Here is a 24,111-nt window from a genome sequence, read left to right as displayed (position 1 = left end):
CATGTTAAGTCACTTTAGTTGTGTCCAGCTCTTTGCAACTCTATGGACTGTAGCCCATCAGGCTCCTCTCTCCATGGGGATTCTCCAGGCAAGAATACTGGAGTGGTTTGCCATACCCTCCTCAAGGGGATCTTTCCAACTCAGGGGTTGAACCAGGATCTTTTAGGTCTCCTGCACCGGCAGGTGGATTCTTTAACCACTAATGCAACCAGGGAAGCCCCGACACGAGTCTAGAGAAATCCTGCATGTTGTGGGGTTCTCTTGCCTACTCACTCGTTCAGTCTTATGAATCATGTGAATAATTTTGATCGATTAGAGTAAACCACAAATGAGTCAGGGCTTCCCTGGTGGCTCAGTGGTAAAGAATCCACCTGCAGGTGCAGGAGACATAGGTTGGATCCATGGGTCAGGAAGATCCCCTGGAGAAGGAAATGGCAACCCACTACAGTATTCTTGCCTGGGAAATCCATCTGAAAAGTGGAACCTGGAGGACTGTAGTCCATTGGGTCACAAAGAGTGCCACGTGGCTTTTAGCAACTAAACAACAGCAACACAAATGATCTAAAGTGTTTGTTTATTGAAAGAGTTGTGTAAGATAGTCATTTTTATGATTTTTATACTAAAGTCTTCTAATTTTAAGTGAATATTTCATGACTATTGAGGATATTTCAAGGACTCCTATAGTTTTTTTTTTTTCTCCTGAGTTTCATCCATGTGGACAACTATCTATTTTATTTTTCCCTTAAGAATTTGCTTAAGTGAACCTTCTATTTTCCCCTTGCCACATTCTCCAATTTTCCATTATACCCAACCTCAGGGAATGGTTTCACAAATTATATGATCGTGAAAGTCGGTAACCAGAAAATTGACCATAATTCTCTCCTTCACAAATCCTACATGTGACCATTATTTCTAATCTACCATCACTAAAGCATGTTTGCCTATTCAGTCTGTTTACATTCCCATAACTGGTTGCATTGTTCACTTAAGAAGGCATTCTTATCTCTCCTTGCTATTCTTTGGAACCCTGCATTCTGATGGGCATATCTTTCCTTTTCTCTTTTGCTTTTTGCATCTCTTCTTTTCTCAGCTATTTGCAAGGCTTCCTCAGACAACCATTTTGCCTTTTTGCATTTCTTTTTCTTGCAGATGGTTTTGTTCACTGCCTCCTGTACTATGTTACAAACTTCTGTCCACAGTTCTTCAGGCACTCTGTCTCAGATCTAATCCCTTGAATCTGTCACCTCCACTGTATAATTGTAAGGGGTTTGATTTAGATCATGTGAATGGCCTAGTGGTTTTCTCCAGTTTCTTCAATGTAAGTCTGAATTTTGCAGTGAGTTCATGACCTGAACCACAGTCAGATCCCAGTCTTGTTTTTGCTGACTATATAGTTTCTCCGTCTTTGGCTGCAAAGAATATAATCAATCTGATTTCAGTATTGACCATCTGGTGATGTCCATGTGTAGAATTATCTCTTGTGTTGTTGGAAGAGGGTGTTTTCTATGACCAGTGCATTCTCTTGGCAAAACTCTGTTAGCATTTGCCTGCTTCATTTTGTACTCCAAGGCCAAACTTGCCTGTTACTCCAGGTATCTCTTGAGGTCCTCCTTTTACATTCTAGTTCCCTGTGATGAAAAGGACGTCTTTTCTTGGTGTTAGTTCTAGAAGGTCTTGTAGGTCTTCATAAAACTGTTCAACTTCAGTGTCTTCAGCATTAGTGATTAGGACATAGACTTAGATTACTGTGATATTGTGATATTGAATTGTTTGCCTTGGAAACAAACCGAGATCATTCTGTCATTTTTGTAATTGCACCAAAGTACTGCATTTCGGACTCTTTTGTTGATTATGAGGGCTACTCCATTTCTTCTAAAGGATTCTTGTCCACAGTAATAGATCTAAGGATCATGTGAATTAAATTCACCTATTCCAGTCCATTTTAGTTCACTGATTCCTAAAATGTTGAATATATTCCTAGAGATCTCTTCAAGAAAATTAGAAATACCAAGGGAACATTTCATGCAAAAATGGGCACAATCAGAGATTAAGAAGAAATGGCAAGCATATACAGAAGAACTATACAAAAAAGATCTTAATGACCTGGACAACCATGATAGTGTGGTCACTCACCTAGAGCCAGACATCCTGAAGTGTAAAGTCAAGTGGGCCTTAGGAAGCATTACTACAGACAAAGCTAGTGGAGGTGATGAAATTCAATTGAGCTATTTCAAATCCTAAAAGATGATGCATTTAAAGTGTTGCACTCAATATGCCAGCAAATTTGGAAAACTCAGCAGTGGCCACAGGACTGAAAAGGTCAGTTTTTATTTATTATATCAGTTATTCATCATATCAGTTATTTTTTATTATATCAGTTATTTATTATATCAGCTATATTTATTATAACCCCAAAGGGCAGTGCCAAAGAATGTTCAAACTATTGCACAATTGCACTCATTTCATATGCTTGCAAGGTCATGCTCAAAATCCTCCAAGCTAGGCTTCAGCAGTACATAAACCAAGAATTTCCAGATGTTGAAACTGGATTTAGAAAAGGCAGAGGAACCAGAGATCAAATTTTTAACGTATGTTGGATCATAGAAAAAGCAAGTAATTCCAGAAAAATATCTACTTCTGCTTCATTGACTACACTAAAGCTTTTGACTGTGTGGATCACAGCAAGCTATGGAAAATTCTTAATGAGATGGGAATACCAGACCACCTTACCTGCCTCCTAAGGAACATGTATAAGGCTTCAAGAACAATGCTGTATGTTGTCACCCTGTTTATATAGCTTATATGCAGACTACATTGTGCAAAATGTGGGGCTAGATTAATCACAAGCTGTAATCAAGATTTCTGGGAGTAATATCAATAACCTAGAAATGCAGATGACACCACCATAATGGTAGAAAGTGAAAAGGAACTAAAGACCCCCTTGATGAAGGTGAAAGAGAAGAGTGAAAAAGCTGGCTAAAAACTCAACATTCAGAAAACAAAGATCATGGCATCTGGCCCCATCAATTCATGGCAAATAAATGGGGAAAAAATGGAAGCAGTGACAGACATTATTTTCTTGGGCTCCTAAATCACTTGGAGATGGTGATTATAACCATGAAATTAAAAGATGCCTATTGCTTGGAAGAAAAGCTATGACAAACCTAGACAGCATATTAAAAACCAGAGACATCACTTTAGTGACAAAGGTCCATATAGCCAAAGCTGTGGTTTTTCTATGGTTATGTATGGCTGTGAGAGTTGGACCATAAAGAAGGCTGAGTGCTGTCGAATTGATGCTTTAGAACTGTGGTGATAGTAAAGACTCTTGAGAGTCCCTTCGACTGCAAGGAGATCAAACTAGTCAGTCCTAAAGGAAATCAACCCTGAATATTTACTGAAAGGACTGATGTTGAAGCTGATGCTCCAATTCTTTGGCCACTGATGCAAAGTGCCAGTTTTTTGAAAAAGACTTTGATGCTTGATTGACAGCAGGAGGAGAAGGGTGTGACAGATGATGGGATGGTTGGATGGCATCACTGACTCAATGGACATGAGTTTGAGCAAAGTCAGGGAGATAGTGAAGGACAGGGAAGACTGTCGTGCTTCAGTCCATGGGCTCGCAAAGAGTTGGACATGACTGAACAACACCTGTTTGCATTAACTTTAGGGTCTAGACAATTATAATAATTATTCAACTGGTCTCCTGGAATCGAGAATTTATGCCATCCAATCCATTGATCAAAAATTTTACATATTCATCAAATATAAATATTCCATTACTTGTTTCAGTTATACATGTTTGCCTATAGAAGGAAAACAAAGTATCATCAGTCACCTCAGTATTGTCTAAGAAGATATTAAGTCCTGCTTCTGTTGACTTTTCAGCATCATGTCTTACTGAAGTTCTTCCCAGATATCACCAACTATATATTAATTCTTGCAATTCTTTGTTGTTCTTTTCAAGAATAACCTCTGTTTAAAATGTTCAAGATGGTAACGATAACTCTATATACAAGACAGAAAAAGAGACACAGATATATAGAACAGACTTTTGGACTCTATGGTAGAAGGTGAGGGTGGGATGATCTGAGAGAACAGCATTTGAAACATGTATATTATCAAGTGTGAAACAGATCACCAGTCCAGGTTGGATGCATGAGACAGGTGCTCGGGGCTGGTGCACTGGGATGACCCAGAGGGATGGGATGGGGAGGGAGGTGGAAGGGGGGTTCAGGATGGGGAACACATGTAAATCCATGGCTGATTCATGTCAATGTATGGCAAAAACCCCTACAATATTGTAAAGTAATTACCCTCCAACTAATAAAAATAATTGTGAGAAAAATAATAAATAAGTAAAAAAGAAAAACAAATAAATAAAAACCTAAAAAAATAAAATAAAATGTTCCTTATCACTACAGTTGTACACCCCCACCTCATCACCACTATCTTCACATCATCTTAACTTTGCAGTTAAAACCTGCTCATCATTCAAGAATAGATTCATATAACCTTCTCTGTGAAGTTTTTTTATGGATCCTAGAGATAGAATTTGCCAGTCCTTCTTTTTTGTACAACTGAGCCTTTTGTCTACTTCTGCAGTGGCTCTTGAATCTTAATATTGCATTTATAATTTATGTGTCAATTTCTCTCTAAGAGATTGAGAGCTCACTGGGGTTTGGATTATGCTTGTTTTAGTTCTATATTCATACTGTTAAACCCTAAGCCTTCATCACTGATGAGTGAATGAATCATCAAACAACAAAGGAAAATGAAATATATATATATAGCACTTGACTAAAGACATAGAACTTTCATGTTGCTTTCTAAGAAACAAATAAAACATAAAATATAGTAAAAGTCAAGATTTTGATTTTAAATATGAAAAACTCTAGAATATTTTTCCGTAAAGTCACAGCATGAGTATTGAGAGAGTCAATTCCTAGGAAGGTTGATATGAAGTCCAGGGTCCCCAAGGAGAAGAAAGGTCCCAGGCTCTCAAGGAGGAGACAAGGACAAACTTTTTTCTACATTGTTTTGTCTTAGTCAGTATAACAATGTATCTTGCTGAAGGACATGTTTCTCCTTAACAAAAACCTTCTTACTAATCTTGTTATCTTAAAACTTGTATACTGTGGGAGTGGGTCTGGTAAGACCTTTTTATTGTTCTAATCTTGTTAATTTATGATGTTCTGTTGTGGGAGTGGGTCTGGCAAAAGTATTTAAGGCCATGCTAAGACTAGCAAGGGGGGCACTCTCCATCCCCTTCTGATGTCTATGTCAGAAGCTTTCACTGTCCCTTTTTATACTTTAATAAAACTCTGCTACACAAAAGCTCTTGATCAAGCCTGGTCCCTGGTACCGAAGCTAAATCATCTTCTTCAGAGATCAGGAATCCGAAGCTGTTTACTGTAAGCTATCAGTATGGGAATAGAAATTTGAATGCAAGTCAGCTGATGAAATGCCTTTGAGTTTTTCACATAGAAGGTAATATTTAAGTATCCTGATAATCTGTAAATCTACACAATTAAGATTACATAGAATTTGGGTTTTGTCTGGGCTCAGTCATTTAGAAGATATGGGATCCTAGGAAGTCATTTCCTATCTATGAAATTCCATTTCCTGAGAGTAGGGCCCAGTGCCTTCTAAGTTCATATTTTGCTCTCAAAAACTTATGAAATTTTGTGTTCTGGTTATGGAATTGTGAAGTCTTGATAATAATCAAAATGACTTTATACTTTTCTTCAGTAATGTAATTGATAACTAAGACATAACAGTGAAATGAAGACTTTGCTTAGGTATTTCCTGATGTCAACTTATTTTTCCTAGTAATTCTCAACACAGGTGCCTAGTGACTATATTCAGTTTATTGACTATTCAAGATATTTCACAGTTTATTCTTCTGTTCAAGTGATTGTGCGTGTGTGTATGTGTGCTCAGTCCCTCAGTTGTGCCCGATTCCTTGGGGCCCCATGGACTGTTCCCTCTAGGTTCCTCTGCCCATGGAATTTTCCAAGCAAGAATACTGGAATGGAATACTGGAATGCCATTTCCTACTTCAGGGGATCTTACTGACCCAGGGATAGAACTGGCATCTCTTGCATCTCCTGCATTGACAGTGGATACTTTACCACTAGCACCACCTGGGAAGCCTGTAGAAGTGATTATTTTCACTTAAAAACTAGTTCCTTTCTACTTGGGAGAAAATGTTAACATATTTGAAGTGTTTCAGCAAAGCTTATCCTTTGACCTGGCACTATTATGATTAGATATGTATTTTATTACATGGATGGGGGGAAATGTACAGGTACTGGCCATCATATATACACATTAGCACACATCTGTTTTTCACTCTAAAAAATGCCTGAGTGGTCTGTTCAGCTGCTGCAGCTGTGGTTTTCAAGATAGATGAAGTCTTGACCTTTTCCTACAAATTACTGTTCCAACAGCAAAAACCCAATATATTATCCTTATTTGGTACAGTACTGCCTAAAGGCATAAACCAGGTAGCCAGAACTCAAGGACAGATTTAAGGGATGGATTTTCACAGACTTATTAAATTTACAGATGCTCCTTTCTTTTTTTTTTTTTTCTTTAGTAAGATTTCTTCATGCCCTCCTTTGCAATTGCTATTCCTTGGGGAGGGGTGGGATCTTTTTCTTTTCTTCTCTATACATTTTTGCTTTCTCCAAAGTCCATTATTTTCCTTTTATTTTTCAGTCTGTCCTTCATGTTAGATTTTCTTCAGATGTCTGGCTATCTTTTGATGTCTCTACATTTTGGAGAGGGAGAAATCAAATTGCTAATTGGAAGCTGCAGTGTGTTGATTTGACTTGCTGAGAGTTCCACAGGAAGGTGTGTAGCTGATTAGAGGCTGGTAGTCTTCTATCAGCTTCTGGAGGCCTTTTTTTCTTGTGCCTGTGTCTTTTAATGACACTCCTGTAAAAAGAGAATATACATTGTCTTTCACTGTCACTCGTAGCTACACTGACGAGATGGTAGTTCTGTCCAGCAAAGTGCCTTCTGAGGAGGTACAAATACATGCCGTATCCAGATTGACCTGCTGAAATGTTTTTGATCAGACAGCATCCTGTTTATATCATGTGATTCCCCAAACACCAACACAAAGCTTATTGGAACTTTCAAAGTTAATTAGCTGTGAGCTGGTTTTCTGTTGCATTTAAGGTAATAGAAATTGAAATCTATATTATCTGGATAAAAATTAACCCCAAGTTTCACATACTTAAGAATTTGAAGGAGTGACACTTAAGGAGAACCAGACAGTACAGGGCAAAAAGCAAAAATATACCATAGTAAAATGATTTTCTAGAGGCTGTGCAAAGAAATAGAGTAAAACAATAGAATGGGAAAGACTAGCAATCACTTCAAGAAAATTAGAGATACCAAGGGAACATTTCATGCAAAGATGGACTCAATAAAGGACAGAAATGGTAGGGACCTAACAGAAGCAGAAGATACTAAGAAGAGGTGGCAAGAATACACAGAAGAACTGTACAAAAAAAAACTTCATGACCCAGATAATCATGATGGTGTGATCACTCACCTAGAGCCAGACATCCTGGAATATGAAGTTAAGTGGGCCTTAGGAAGCATCACTACAGACAAAGCTAGTGGATGTGATGGAAGTCCAGTTGAGCTATTTCAAATCCTGAAAGATGATGCCATGAAAGTGCTGCACTCAATATGCCAGCAAATTTGGAAAGCTCAGCAGTGGCCACAGGACTGGAAAAGACCAGTTTTCATTCCAGTCTCAAAGAAAGGCAATGGCAAAGAATGCTCAAACTACTGCACAATTGCACTCATCTCACATGCTAGTAAAGTAATGCTCAAAATTCTCCCAATCCAGGCTTCAGCAATACATGAACTGTGAACTTCCAGATGTTCAAGCTGGTTTTAGAAAAGGCAGAGGAACCAGAGATCAAATAGCCAACATCCAATGGATCATGGAAAAAGCAAGAGAGTTCCAGAAAAACATCTATTTCTGCTTTATTGACTATGCCAAAGCCTTTGACTGTGTGGATCACAGTAAACTGTGGAAAATTCTGAAAGAGATGGGAATACCAGATCACCTGACCTGCCTCTTGAGAAACCTGTATGCAGGTCAGGAAGCAACAGTTAGAACTGGACATGGAACAACAGACTGGTGCCAAATAGGAAAAGGAGTACGTCAAGGCTGTATATTATCACCCTGCTAATTTAACTTATATGCAGTGTACATCATGAGAAATGCTGGGCTGGAGGAAGCACAAGCTGGAATCATGATTGCTGGGAAAAATATCAATAACCTCAAATATGCAGATGACACCATCCTTATGTCAGAAAGTGAAGAACTAAAGAGTCTCTTGATGAAAGTGAAAGAGGAGAGTGAAAAAGTTGGCTTAAAAGCATTACCCTCAATAGTGAAAAATTTAAAGCATTTCCCCTAAAATCAGGAACAAGACAAGGGTACCCACTCGCACCACTACTATTCATCATAGTTTTGGAAGTTTTGGCCACAGCAATCAGAGCAGAAAAAGAAGTAAAAGGAATCCAGATAGGAAAAGAAGAAGTGAAACTCTCACTGTTTGCAGATGACATGATCCTCTACATAGAAAACCCTAAAGACTCTACCAGAAAACTACTAGAGCTAATCAACAAGTATAGTAAAGTTACAGGATATAAAATGAACACACAGAAATCCCTTGCATTCCTGTACACTAACAATGAGAAAACAGAAAGAGAAATTAAGGAAAAAATGCCATTCACCATTGCAACAAAAAGAATAAAATACTTAGGAGTATATCTACCTAAAGAAAAAAAAAAGATCTATACATAGAAAACTATAAAACACTGATGAAAGAAATCAAAAAGGACACAAACAGATGGAGAAATATACCTTGTTCATGGATGGGAAGAATCAATATTGTCAAAATGGCTATATTACCCAAAGCAATCTATAGATTCAATGCAATCCCTATCAAGCTACCAACAGTATTTTTCACAGAACTAGAACAAGTAATTTCACAATTTGTATGGAAATTCAAAAAACTTCGAATAGCCAAAGTAATCTTGAGAAAGAAGAATGGAGCTGGAGGAATCAACCTGCCTGACTTCAGACTCTACTACAAAGCCACAGTCATCAAGACAGTATGGTACTGGCACAAAGACAGAAATATAGATCAATGGAACAGAATAGAAAGCCCAGAGATAAATCCATGAACCTATGGACACCTTATCTTTGACAAAGGAGGCAAGGATATACAATGGAAAAAAGACAACCTCTTTAACAAGTGGTGCTGGGAAAACTGGTCAACCACTTGTAAAAGAATGAAACTAGAACACTTTCTAACACCATACACAAAAATAAACTCAAAATGGATTAAAGATCTAAATGTAAGACCAGAAACTATAAAACTCCTAGAGGAGAACATAGGCAAAACACTCTCTGACATAAATCACAGCAGGATCCTCCTCTGATCCTCCCAGAATATTGGAAATGAAAGCAAAAATAAATAAATGGGACCTAATGAAACTTAAAAGCTTTTGCACAACAAAGGAAACTATAAGCAAGGTGAAAAGACAGCCCTCAGATTGGGAGAAAATAATAGCAAACGAAGCAACAGACAAAGGATTAATCTCAAAAATATACAAGCAACTCCTGCAGCTCAATTCCAGAAAAATAAATGACCCAATCAAAAAATGGGCCAAAGAACTAAACAGACATTTCTCCAAAGAAGACATACAGATGGCTAACAAACACATGAAAAGATGCTCTCATTATCAGAGAAATGCAAATCAAAACCACAATGAGGTACCATTACATGCCAGTCAGGATGGCTGCTATCCAAAAGTCTACAAGCAATAAATGCTGGAGAGGGTGTGGAGAAAAGGGAACCCTCTTACACTGTTGGTGGGAATGCAAACTAATACAGCCGCTATGGAGAACAGTGTGTGTGGAGATTCCTTAAAAAACTGGAAATAGAACTGCCATATGACCCAGCAATCCCACTCCTGGGCATACACACTGAGGAAACCAGATCTGAAAGAGACACATGCACCCCAATGTTCATCGCAGCACTGTTTATAATAGCCAGGACATGGACGCAACCTCGATGTCCATCAGCAGATGAATGGATAAGGAAGCTGTGGTACATATACACCATGGAATATTACTCAGCCATTAAAAAGAATTCATTTGAATCAGTCCTAATGAGATGGATGAAACTGGAGCCCATTATACAGAGTGAAGTAAGCCAGAAAGATAAAGACCATTACAGTATACTAACACATATATATGGAATTTAGAAAGATGGTAATGATAACCCCATATGCAAGACAGAAAAAGAGACACAGATGTACAGAACAGACTTTTGGACTCTGTGGGAGAAGGCGAGGGTGGGATGTTTCAAGAGATCAGCATCGAAACATGTATATTATCTATGGTGAAACAGATCACCAACCCAGGTTGGATGCATGAGACAAGTGCTCGGGCCTGGTGCACTGGGAAAACCCAGAAGGATCGGGTAGAGAGGGGTGTGGGGGGGGGATTGGGATGGGGAATACATGTAAATCCGTGGCTGATTCATGCCAATGTATGACAAAAACCACTACAATATTGTAAAGTAATTAGCCTCCAACTAATAAAAATAAATGAAAAAAAAAAAAAAAGTTGGCTTAAAGCTCAACATTCAGAAAATTAAGATCATGGCATCCGGTCCTGTCACTTCATGGCAAATAGATGGGGAAACAGTGGAAACAGTGGCTGACTTTATTTTTCTGGGCTCCAAAATTACTGCAGATGGTGATTTTAGGCATGAAATGAAAAGATGCTTACTCCTTGGAAGAAAAGTTATGACCAAACTAGATAGCATATTAAAAAGCAGAGAAATTACTTTGTCAACAAAGGTCCGTCTAGTCAAGGCTATGGTTTTTCCAGTAGTCATGTATGGATGTGAGAGGTGGACTATAAAGAAAGCTGAGCACCGAAGAATTGATGCTTTTGAACTGTGGTGTTGGAGAAGACTCTGGTGAGTCCCTTGGACTGCAAGGAGATCCAGTCAGTCCATCCTAAAGGAGATCAGTCCTGGGTGTTCATTTGAAGGACTGATGCTGAAGGTGAAACTCCAATACTTTGGTCACCTGATGCAAAGAGCTGACTCATTGGAAAAGACCCTGATGCTGGGAAAGATTGAGGACAGGAGGAGAAGGGGATGACAGAGGATGAGATGGTTGGATGTCATCACCAACTCAATGGACATGGGTTTGGGTGAACTCCGGGAGTTGATGATGGACAGGGAGGCTTGGCGTGCTCCAGTTCATGGGGTCGTAGAGAGTCAGACACGACTGAGTGACTGAACTGAACTGAAGAGGCTGTAAGGCTCTAGAAAATGTGGCATTAATAATAGAATAGTATTATAATATCCCTGCGTTGAGAAGATCCCCTCATGTGGGGCATGGCAACCCACTCCAGTTTTCTTGCCTGGAGATCCCATGGACAGGGCAGCCTGGTGGAATACATTTCACAGGGTCGCACAGAGTTGGACATGACTGAAGTGACTAAGCATGTATGGTTACTATAAGCTGGGCAGTTGTCTGACGTACATACTTGACTTTCTTAAGTTAATCGTCCCCTTGATGTCTCTCCACCCCGAGGCAACTGTACAGAATATGTTACTGAGCTCCTTAGTCCTCTGGATTTCAGTTTAGTTCCATCATAAAGAAGGAAGAGAATGGAGACCTCGGGATTTACTCTGACTGCTCTGTTCTCCCCTACAGAATATTCTCCAACTGCCTTTTTCCCTCAGCCAAAAACCACAGCTCTTTTTAAGTCATCCTTCTCCACACAAACCTCTCCCTCCTTCAAGAAGCTGATAGCCATCACCTCCCCTTGTTTTTCAGCCAACAATGATTGACAGTTTCCACTGTTCCTCAGAGGATCCCTATTCCCTGCTCGTGTTTAAATAGTCCTATAATTATCATAACTCTACATATAATCTATTTTCTGCTGAAAACACCCTGTCTACTGATTAACAGTACTATTTCTGGGAAAAACATGAATATAGTGAAATATTCTTTCCTGTTGGAAAAAAGATAACTAATAGATAATAATAACAAAAACAGACTAATAACTAATCTTTATTGAGCACTTACTTAATAGATGCCAGGAAATAACCTGAATACTTTTCATACACTGTCGTAATCTCTCAGAAATAAATGTGGTATCTATTTTTGTTATCTTTATTTTATAGATGTGGAACCTGCAGAACTTGCCCAAGATCACACAGCTAGTACATGGTAAAGAGAAAATTCAACCCAAGAATGATTGACTCCAGCCTGCACTCTTGACAGGTCCTCAGATAGCGTTTGTTAATAGGAAATGGCTAGCAGAAGAGAGGGTGCTTCCACTAGAGGTGGCTCAGGCTATCAATGTCATGTATAACTTGGTTCTCATGTTGCCAGAACTGATTTCTTAAGAGACACTGGATATATAGATTTTTTGGTATATCATCTCCTCATTTTTAAGCTTAAATTTGAGCTCTTACAAAAATAAAAAATAACAAGCAAGACAAAAACAGAAACTCCATAGAAACAGCTACAACAAAAAACCCAAGCAAAAAAACTCACTTTCGGTGGGCCAAATAAAACTATCTACTTGCCAAAAAATGGTCCATTGACCAGTATTTTACAACCTTCTGAAAGGCTTAAGTTGAAAATCTAATTAATATGTGAGTAACATTAACTATTTGTGTTTTTCATTAATAGATTTATCTTGAAGTAACTTTCAATAAAGCTGTCTTGAGAATAGCTTCTGTTTCATAGGTTGAAGGTTTTCCAATTCTTTAATTTTCTGTTAGACACAGCTCATTGATGCTGTGACAGCACAGTTAGTCTTCTATTTTCTGGGCAGTGGTCTTGGAGTAATTCTGGAAGATTATATTCTACACATGGAAAAACTTCTTGATGCCCTGCTTGTTTTCAATTTCTAATGAATGAATTTTGGTATAGTAATAAGTTATTGACTTTGGAATTGGACAGATATGGCTATAGATAACAGCTCACAGCTTATTAACTATTGACCCAGGAGCTCTGTTTCCTCATCTGTAAAAATTGGAATGACAGTATCTAATTTGTAGGTTCACTGAATATTAAATGAGATTATGTGTACAAAGCATCTAACACATAATGAAAGTAGGAATGTCCAGTTAAAACCCTAAAACACACATTAATTAGTTGGCTTATTTGTACAAGTTACTTAACCTCTGTGTCTCCCACACCCCTCTGCCTTCTTCAGTGATTCTCAAAGTTGACTGTGCTTTAGAGTAACCTAGAAAGTTGTTAAAATACAAATTCCTGTGCCTTAATCCCAGGAATTGTGATTCAGTGGGTCTGGGGAGGGTCCCGATAATTTGCATTTATAACAGGCACCCAAGTGATGTTAATTCTGTTGGTGTGGGGACCAGGCATTGAGAAATCCTACTTTATGTAGTGCTGTTAATAATCCCTCCCTTTTACACAAGTTTGCTAATGAGCCTTAAGATATGTAATGTCTATAAAACATATGTCCCCAGCTGTCTAGGAATGTAAAGTTCAAGAAATGCTAATTAGTTGAAATCATTATCCTTATTACTTTAAAATATATGTTTCCATATTTTCTTTGAAAAATATGCTTAAGCATTTATCTGTAGAATTCCTTTTGGTATTTTAATTTTTTCTTTGAAATGAAGATATTTTCCATTCATGAGAATGATGCTCAGTGTGCCACCCTATAAGAATGATATATCTTCAAAAAGGAGGAGTGTTACTTCTTCATAGAAAAAGACCTCTCCATCATCCACAATTTTGTGTGGATGTACTAGAAGTATAGTAGTTAACTATTCCTGCAACAATGCTATGTAACTCAAGGCTTAAAGCTATACACATATTTTCTGTCTTTGAATCATCAGGAGCAGCTCTGTCTTAAAAATGGGCTAATTTCAAGCTTCTTCAATGTCCAGTTCACTCTACTGATCCATTCTGAGGTTCAGATGGAAGGAACGACAGCTACAAGGAGCATGCACTTCTCGTTGTGCTTACAAAGACAGAAGAGGGAAGCCAAAGCCCATGAGTACATGTACGCACCTTGTTCATGTCACATCCGCTAATATTCCATTGGCCAAAGTAAGTCATCTGTCCACACCCAACACTAATAGCGTCAAGGATACTTTCAGTCACTTCAATGGGAAGTATAGCAAGTCAGTTGCAAAAAAAGTTTGGACACAGGTAGAAAGTGAGGAATTGAGAACAACAATACAGCCTACCAAAAAGAAGGGTATTTAGAATATTCTAGACATGAATATTCAATATTCCAGATACTGATTTTCTAAATAGCCTTCCCTGGTGGCTCAGATGGTAAAGAATCCACCTGCAATGGTAGGTTCGATCCCTGAGTTGGGAAGATCCCCTGGAGGAGGGCATGGCACCCACTCCAGTATTCTTGCCTGGAGAATTCCCATGGACAGAGGAGCCTGGCAGGCTACAGTCCATGGGACCACAAGGAGCTGGACGTGACTGAGCGACTAAGCATAGCACAGACATGAATAGTGTGGAAAGTTGCAGATTTTCATATACTGTTATCATTTCTTTTCAGAAATAAAATGTTTAGATTTTTTTTTTCTGTAAAATAACTGTGGGAAGTTCTGAAAAATATGGTAATATTACATATTATTACACTGGTAATACAAAGGGAGACTGGCTTCAGTTGAAAAATAGTAACATTTCACACATTTCTAATACTTTTGTGAGACTGAAGGCCTGCTTAAACTGATGATGATAATAATCAAATAGATGATCATGATGGTTATCTGGAATAAGAATTCACTAAATAAAAGAGGAATGTTATGTCATATTTTGATGTGCTGCTATAATTGCATGTAAATATTCTGCATACATCAGTAAATTTTCATCACAGATATATTTTTTATCAATGGAAGAACTTTTGATCTATAAAATACACCATTAAAGAGAATTAAAAAAAAAGTCTCTTGGAGAAAATATTTGCAAATCACACATCTACAAAAAAAAACTAGATTCTAGCATATAGAAAGAATGCAACAATTAGAAAAGAAACAATAGGATTTTTTTAAAAAACAACAAAAAATTTAAACAGACACTTTAACAAAGAATTACAAATGAAAACACATTTTTAGTCACTAGAGGAATGAATGGAGAAGGAAATGGCAACCCACTCCAGTATTCTTGCCTGGAGAATCCCAGGGGTGGAGGAGCCTGGTGGGCTGCCATCTATGGGGTTGCACAGAGTTGGACACAGCTGAAGTGACTTAGGGCAGCAGCAGCAGCAGAGGAATGAAAATTAAATCCATAATCAAATATCACAGCACCCCTGTTAAAATGTCTAAATGGAAGTATTTAATCATATCAGCTGATAGCTCAGTTGGTGAAGAATCCACCTGCAATGCAGGAGACCCCGGTTCAATTCCTGGGTCAGGAAGATCCCCTGGAGAAGGGATAGGCTTCCCACTCCCATAGTCTTGTGCTTCCCTAGTGGCTCAGCTGGTAAAGAATCCGCCTGCAATGCGGGAAACCTGGGTTCAATCTCTGGGTTGGGGAGATCCCCTGGAGAAGGGATAGACTACCCACTCCAGTATTCTGGCCTGGAGGATTCCATGGATTGTATAGTTCATGGGGTCACAAAGAGACAGGACTGAGCCACTTCCAATTTTCAATCATATCAAGTGTTGGTGAGGACTTGGAGCAGTTAGAACTTTAATGCACTGCTACTAGGAATGAAAAGGGGCCACCACTTTGTAAAACAATTTGGCAGTTTCTTAAGATGTTAATCAGGCATCTGTTATATGTCTCAGTCATTCTTCTCCCAAGAGATATAAAAGTAAATTTCCATGCAAAATCTTGCACATGAATGTTCCCAGCCATTTTATGTGTGGTAGCCCAAAACTGGAAGCAGTTTAAGTGTCTGTGACAAGTAAATTAGAAAACAAGTTGTCTGTATATACAGTGAAATACTACTCAGTAATAAAAATGAATTAACTTTTGATAAAGGTAAAAATATGGATGAACTTGAAAATAGTTATTCTGAGAAAGATGCTAGACTTAAATCACATACTATGTGATTATATATATATATATATTTATAAAATTCTGGAAAATGTTAATAAATATATGTAGGGACAGAAAATAGATCAGAAGTTGCCAGGGATTAGAAGATGGCTGGGAAATATGGAAGAGATTGACAAGGGTCATCAAGGAAATTTTTGATTGGATATTCTGTGTTCATTATCCTGATTGAGTTGGTACTTTCACAAGTATATACATATGTCAAAACTTACAAAATTATAGATTTAAATATATGTTGCTTACTATATCCCAACTATGCCTCAATAAGGCTGTTAAAGATTTTTAGTAAAATAAAGGGCATGATTGATGCTAATTCTAACTTTATTGGTTTCAAAATTCATTCAGTGAAATTATAGTACAAGGACCATTTAATGGATAATAAGTTTTACTCTCTCTGGTCTGTACTTGTCTAACCAGAATGTATTGTGGGTTTGTTTTTTTTTTTTTTTTTTTCTTTCTGTCAAACATAGTAATGTTTTTTAGGATACCTTTTTTACTAAAGTCAGAGGGCAATGACTTTTTGTTTGTTAATATGTCTTCTCTTTCTACCTATACCAGTTGATCCAGTGGTTAATATAATAGTTTTTGGTAGGTCCAACAAGAGAAGGGTTCCCCTCCCCATAAACATACAAATTAATAATGCATTTTTCTATCACAGTCATAATACATTAAGAATTCTTAAAACTCTCTAACCTAGTCAGTAATTAGTGATCATCAGTAGAAAATGGAAAGAATGGTATGTTCTCTCCTTAATCAGCTTACTATAAAAATAATTTTCATAGCACAAATATGGAACTCTTACTTGTTTATTTCCATTACATTCTACAAGATTACTAGCAGATAATTAAATTCAAAGGAGAAATAATAATCCTAAGAGCATGTAAATGTAGAGAAAAGTAATATTACTTTTTGAAAATGTATCTTGCTGAAACAGATGTTTAGCATTATATTAAGACCTGGTAGAGTATACATCTATTAATCCAGAAAGCCAACAAGTAAAAATATAGAATTTTTTCAGTTCAGTTCAGTCACTCCCTCGTGTTTGACTCTTTGCGACCCCACAGACTGCAGCATGCCAGACTTTCTGTCCATCACTAACTCCCACAGCTTTCTCAAACTTATGTACATCGAATTGGTGATGCTATCTAGCCATCTCATCCTCTGTCACCTCCTTCTCCTGCCTTCAATCTTTCCCAGCATCAGGGTCTTTTCCAATAAGTCAGTTCTCCACATCAGATGGCCAAAGTATTGGCATTTCAGTTTCAGCATCAGTCCTTCCAATGAATTTTCAGGGCTGATTTCTTTTAGGATTGACTGCCTTGAACTCCTTGCAGTCCAAGGGACTGTCAAGAGTCTTCTCCAACACCACAGTTCAAAAGCATCAACCTTCTTTGTGGTCCAACTCTCACATCCATACATGACTACTGGAAAAATCATAGCTTTGACTATATGGACCTTTGTTGGCAAAGTAATGTCTCTGCTTTTTAATACGCTGTCTAGGTTGATCATAGCTTTTCTTCCAAGGAGTAAACGTCTTTTAATTTCATGGCTGCAGTCACCATCAGCAATGATTTTGTAGCCCCCCAAAATAAAGTCTGTCACTGTTTCCATTGTTTCCCCATCTATTTGCCATGAAATGATGGGACTGGATGCTATGGTCTTCATTTTTTGAATGTTGAATTTTAAGCCAACTTTTTCACTTTCCTCTTTTACTTTCATCAAGAGGCTCTTTAGTTCCTCTTTGCTTTCTACCATATCCGGTGTCATGTGCATATCTGAGGTTATTGATATTTCTCCCAGCAATCTTGATTCCAGCTCTGCTTCATCCTGTCCAGCATTTTGCATGATGTACTCTGCATACAAGTTAAATAAGCAAGGTGACAATATACAACCTTGATGTACTTCTTTCTCAATTTGGAACCAGTCCATTGTTCCATGTCCAGTTCTAAAAGTTGTTTCTTGACCTGCATACAGATTTCTCAGAAGGCAGGTAATCTGATCTGGTATTCCCATCTCTTTAAGAATTTCCCACAGTTTGTTGTGATCCACACAGTCAAAGACTTTAGCATAGTCCATGAATCTAAGCACCATCATGTCCAACTATTTGTGACCCAATGGACTACTGTAGCCTTCCAGGCTCCTGTGTCCCTGGAATTCTCCTGACCAGAATACTGGAGTTGGTAGCCATTCCCTTCTCCAGGGAATCTTCCCAACCATGGGATCAAACTCAGGGCTCCCTCATTGCAGACAGATTCTTTACCTTCTGAGCCACCAGGAAGCCCATAGAATTTTTTACCTTATAATATTTTATAGCTTAGTTTAATTTTACATCAGAAATATAAAATAAAACAAAACTGTGTCCATGAGTTAGTATCAGTTCAGTTTTTTTTTAACAGTTCAGTTTTATTAGTTTTATCTTCTACTTCTAAATGTTATACAACCACAATTACTTGTTGATTAGCTCAAATCAGTGACAACACTTTAGGTAATGTATGAACACTTGTGTATCCTGGAGAGAGTCAGAATTATATAGCTAGGAAGAGCCTTCGAGTTATAATTCTGATGTCAAGTGCATGTTATTTTATTCTAGTTATTTGAGCACTGTTAATCCATGTATGATATATTTGACAAATGTCAATTAACATGAATGTTCAATTAACCAAGAGACCCAATTTTCTGATTATTTTTGGATAAATGGTGCTTACTAAAATTTATGTACTAATTTCTATAATAGTTGCCATAAATGCAACTTTTATTATGTGTGTACTCATGCCTAATGAAAATTAAAGATCTCTGACCTGGAATTCTTTCTGTCTTTTGATAAAGTTCCCCCTGATAATGTATGTCTTGAGAGTCAAAATATAGACTTCTTCCAAACATAGGATTTACAGTAGAGATTTTTATAACATTTTATTAGTAATGCTTTATGATTTTTGTTGTTTTTCAGTCACTAAGCCGTCTCCAACTCTTTGCAATCCCATGGACTGCAGCACTTGAGGCTTCTCTGTCCTTCACTATCTCCCAGCTTTTTCTCAGACTCTTGTCAACTGAGTCAGTGATGCCATCCAACCATCATTCCCTTCTCCTGCTGCCTTCAATATTTCCCAGCATCGTGGTCTTTTCCAGTGAGTCAGCTCTTTGCATCAGGTGGCCAAAGTGTTGGAGCTTCAGCTTCAGCATCAGTCTTTCCAGTGAATATTCAGGGTTGATTTTCTTTGGATTGACTGGTTTGAACTCCTTGCAGTCCACGGGACTCTCAAAAGTCTTCTCCAGCACCACAGTTTGAAAGCATCCATTCTTCAGCACTCAGCCTTCTTTATGGTCTGACTCACATCTGTACATGAGTTTGTGATTTTAAATATATGTATTTTATTAAGCTTCATACTTGCATATTGTATATGTTATTAAACTTTGTCTCTCAGGAGGGTAATACTGCCCCTCATTTGCACAGAAGCCATTAGTTGTAGCCTCCTTCTTCTTGCCTCATCAGAATTAGCCTAATCAGCTAGTATTTCAGTATTCCCAAAGTCCTATAGGTAAACTTCGGGAGTTGGTGATGGACAGGGAGGTCTGGCGTGCTGCAGTTCATGGGGTCGCAAACAGTTGGACATGACTGAGCGGCTGAATTGAACTGAACTGAACTTGCCAAAGCCCCTACTCTGTGTTCTGAAGAACAACTCTATATAGAGTCTCTTCTAGGGTTTGATAATTTCAACATATTGCCTTTATTCTTATAGTTCTTCTGAAGGTTGTTCTCTCTCCAGTGATTATCTCTGTGATAATTTTATTTGTATTTTTTGTGTTTTAAGATTTCCAACACTTATGTAGCTAATTCCCTATGTAAATTTCTCTGTTTTGAAATACCTTATATGACTTTTTTTTTGTCCTAACTAGACACATGTGTACATGAATATGCTTCTAGATGACTTTAAAATATACTCTTTAATAATCAATTAGCTTTATATTCTATATTAGAATTATCATTAAAATTATTTTATGATGCATGAAACTGTGGAAAAATTCTTCTGTAGAGATTCAAATGGATTTAATTATATATATTATTTATAAAGAAGCCAACATCAGTTTAATTAGTGCTCGTCACAGTGCAGATTTCGCATTACTGTTATGTTCTCCTATGAATCTTCAGTCATTTTAAGAAGTTCAGTATTTCCAGGTCACCAGTTTTCCTTTTCAAACTTCATCTTCCACCCTATTTTTGACTTGTCAGCTTTAATTGCCATCTTTGATAACTCATTTTTCCTTGTTAATCTTTCTTCAGTTAGCTTCTAAGACAGCACACATGTAGACTTACTCTAAGCTTACGGGCTGCCTCTTCTTATCTCATCTTTTTTTGGTTTCTCCTCATATAGCTAACTTACAGGATACCCCCAACCCCTTTCTCAAAAAATATATACTCACTCCTTTGGAAAATTCATCTAGTCTCAAATGAATTGTACACCAGTAATTTGCTGCTGTCAATGGGTGTTTTTTTAGTAACCTTTCTGGACTAATTGTCTAATGTTTATTCCCCTTCAGATATCATTCAATCACTTGCTGTTGTTCAGTTGTTAAGTCCTATCTGACTCTTTGTGACCCCATGGACTGCAGCATGCCAGGTTTCCCTGTCTTCATTATTTCCTGGAATTTGCTCAAATTCAGGTCCATTGAGTCTATGATGCCATCCAACCGTCTCTGTTGTCTCCTTCTCCTCCTTCCCTCAATCTTTCCCATCATCATTGTCTTTTCCAGTGAATGGGCTCTTTGCATCAGGTGGCCCAATTATTGGAGCATCAGCTTCAGCATCAGTCCTTCCATTGAATATTGAGGGTTGATTTCCTTTATGGTTGACTAGTTTGATCTCCTTGCAGTCCAAGGGACTCTACTCAGCCCTGAGTCAGTGAAGCTGCTGCTGCTAAGTCGCTTCAGTCGTGTCTGACTCTGTGCGACCCCATAGACAGCAGCCCACCAGGTTCCTCTGTCCCTGGGATTCTCCAGGCAAGAATACCGGAGTGGGTTGCCATTTCCTTCTCCAATGCATGAAAGTGAAAAGTGAAAGTGAAGTTGCTCAGTTGTATCTGACTCTTTGCGACCACATGGGCTGTAGCCTACCAGGCTCCTCCGTCCATGGGATTTTCCAGGCAAGAGTACTGGAGTGGGTTGCCATTTCCCTCTCCACCTGAGTCAATAGTCTCCCATTTTGTCCTCACTGCTGAGCTCTGTGTATGTGTTGACTCTTGCCTGCCACCCACTAGCAGTTTATAACTCTCAGATTTGAGTTCTTGTGATGACCTCAGCATCAGTTAGAATGAAGAGATTCAGGCCTCCTCAGGTCTTTCCTCTCATGCTCTCAGCTCTGCATATAAGATGGCCTCCTAGGTTCTCCAGAAATTCATTGGAGCTTTTGAAAGTCTCTTAAGGACTCCTGATTCATGAGATCCTCATTTACAGTTTTTTGCCAGCTTCTTTTTTTTCATACCTACTTTGGCATCTCAAGTAGATGAGATTTGAGCAATCACTGCTTATTGTTTTTGACAAATGCCCTGGGGTTAAAGTTTTCCAACTGAAGGAGGTAAAGGTAGGTCAAATAATGACAGGTCTGGCAAATGAGGTGTTTCTGTGGAGCTGACACAGGTGTCAAATAGTGAAAATTCATAGATAATGGGGCTTTATGGAGAGAACCAAATCCATTCTGCCCACCTCCTTGGCCATTCCACTGTTGTTTTTAACAGTTAAGGTGGTTGCAAGGTAGCTGATATTTGAGGATATCATAGAACTAAGAAGGTGGAGAAGGTTGTAGATCAAATTATCATGCACAGAGTCCACTGTTCTTACAACGATTTCAGCCATTAAAAAAAAAATAATCTCATTAGATGGCTGAAAATCTTTGGTTAATTTTGAGAGGGTTTTCTTTTTTCTTTTGAGTTTAGTTCTTTTACAATGTTGTGCTAGTGGTCTAGTTTCTACTGTACAGCAAAGTGAATCAGTTCCCCCTTTTTGGATGTATCCCCCTTTTTTGGATTTCCTTCCCATTTAGATCACCACAAAGCACTGAATAGAATTCCCTGTGCTATACAGTAGGCTCTTATTAGTTATCTATTTTATACATAATATCAATGGTTTTATATGTTAATCTCAATCTCCCAATTCATCTCCGCCCCCCTCTTTTCCTTCTTGATGTCCACACATTTGTTCTTTACATCTATGTCTCTAGTTCTGCTTTGCAGATAGGTTCATCTGTACCATTTTTTTTTTTTTTTAGATTCTACTCGTATGTGTTAATATACGATATTTGTTTTTCTCTTTCTGACTTTATTCTGTGTGCCAGCCTGAGAAGTCTTCAAAACACTAATTTTGACCATTATTTTGGAATAAAACAACAAATTTTTTCTCTCACAGTTCTGAATATGTAGGTCTTCCCTGGTGCTTCAGACTGTAAAGAATCTGCCTGCAATAAGAGAGACGCGGGTTTAACCCTCGGGTCAGAAGGGAATGGCCACCCACTCCAGTATTCTTGCCTGAAGAATTCCATGGATATAGGAGCCTGGCAAGTCCATGGGGTCATAAAGTGTTGGACACAACTGAGCAATGAACACTTTCACTTTTTCTGAAGGTGTGATGTCTAAAATCTAGTTGTTGGCAGGACAAGGCTTCTGTTAATGCCTCCACATGACAACTCTTCTCTGCCTCTTAGTTTCTGGCAGTTTCTAGGAGTCCTTGGAATTTCTTGGCTTATAGCTGTATCACTCCAACCTCTGCCCCCACTGCCATGGTCTTCCTCCTTGTTCTCATCTGTATCTTCAAGTCTCTTCTTATAAGACCAGAAGTCATACTGCATTAGGGCTCACCTTAATCCAGCATGACCTCTTAACTTGACTACGTCTGCAAAGACACGATTTCCAAATAAGGTCATGATCACAGTTACTAGGGGCTAAGACTTCAAAATAATTTTGAAGAAGATTCAGTTAAATCTACCACTTTCTTTTTTAATGTTTTCAGGATCTGGATTTGTGACTTTTTTTTTTCCTAAGCACAATTTTATCTGTATCTTAACAAGTTTTGCCTTTTCATACTGTTCCTGGAGTTCTCAAGGCAAAAATACTGAAGTGGCTTGCCATTCCCTTTTCTAGTGGGCCACGTTTTGCCAGAATGCTCCACTAAGACCTGTCCATCTTAGGTGGCCCTACATAGCATGGTTTTTAGTGTCATTGAGTTAGACAAGGCTGTGGTCCATATGATCAGTTTGATTAGTTTTCTGTGATTGCAGTTTTCATTCTGTCTACCCTCTGATGGATAAGGATAAGAGGCTTCTGGAAGCTCTTAAGTGCTAAAGGAAATCAGTCCTGAATACTCACTGGAAGGACTGATGCTGAAGCTGAAGCTCCAATACTTTGGCCACCCGAATGGAAGGACTGACTCATTGGAAAAGACCCTGATGCTGGGAAAGATTGAAGGCAGGAGGAGAAGGGAACAACAGAGGATGACATGGATGGATGGCATCGCTGACTTGATGGACATGAGTTTGAGCAAACTCCAGGAGCTGGTGATGGCCAGGGAAGCCTGATGTGCTGCAGTCCTTGGGGTTGCAAAGAGTCCGACACGACTGAGTGACTGAACTGAATTAACAAGTTTTATGGTGTATTATCTCCATAATCCAAATCTTCTGATTCCAATTGTGGTTTCTTCTTTAGCTCATTATTTTCTTAGAATGTATTGTCTTATTTGTAAACACGTCAAGATTTTCTGGCTGTTTTCCTATCATTGATTTTCTGCTCCATTCCTCTGATCACAGATCATACTCTATTATTTCATCCTTTGCAATAGGTTGAGAATTGCTTTATGGCCCAGCATATGGTCAGTTTGGTAAATATTTTGTGTGTATTTGGAAAGAATGAGTTCTGTAGTTTGAAAGTACATATTCTATATAGATTTTGATTAGGTCCATCTTGTTATGTATATAGGTGAAATCTTTGATATTTC

General features: G+C 38.2%; 1 long non-coding RNA gene across 1 annotated transcript; it reads left to right on the top strand.

Moving 5' to 3' along the window:
- The first annotated feature begins 410 nt into the window (after positions 1-410).
- On the top strand, positions 411-23,749 carry LOC122693316. Its single transcript, XR_006340865.1, has 3 exons — positions 411-494; positions 4,164-4,167; positions 23,706-23,749. It is a non-coding gene; the product is annotated as an uncharacterized LOC122693316 (long non-coding RNA).
- Positions 23,750-24,111: the final 362 nt, after the last annotated feature.

This window comes from Cervus elaphus, chromosome 5 (assembly GCF_910594005.1).
Source record: "Cervus elaphus chromosome 5, mCerEla1.1, whole genome shotgun sequence".
Lineage (NCBI taxonomy): Eukaryota > Metazoa > Chordata > Mammalia > Artiodactyla > Cervidae > Cervus > Cervus elaphus.
The sequence above is the reverse complement of the archived record's forward strand: the minus strand, read 5'-3'. Positions and strand labels throughout refer to the sequence as shown.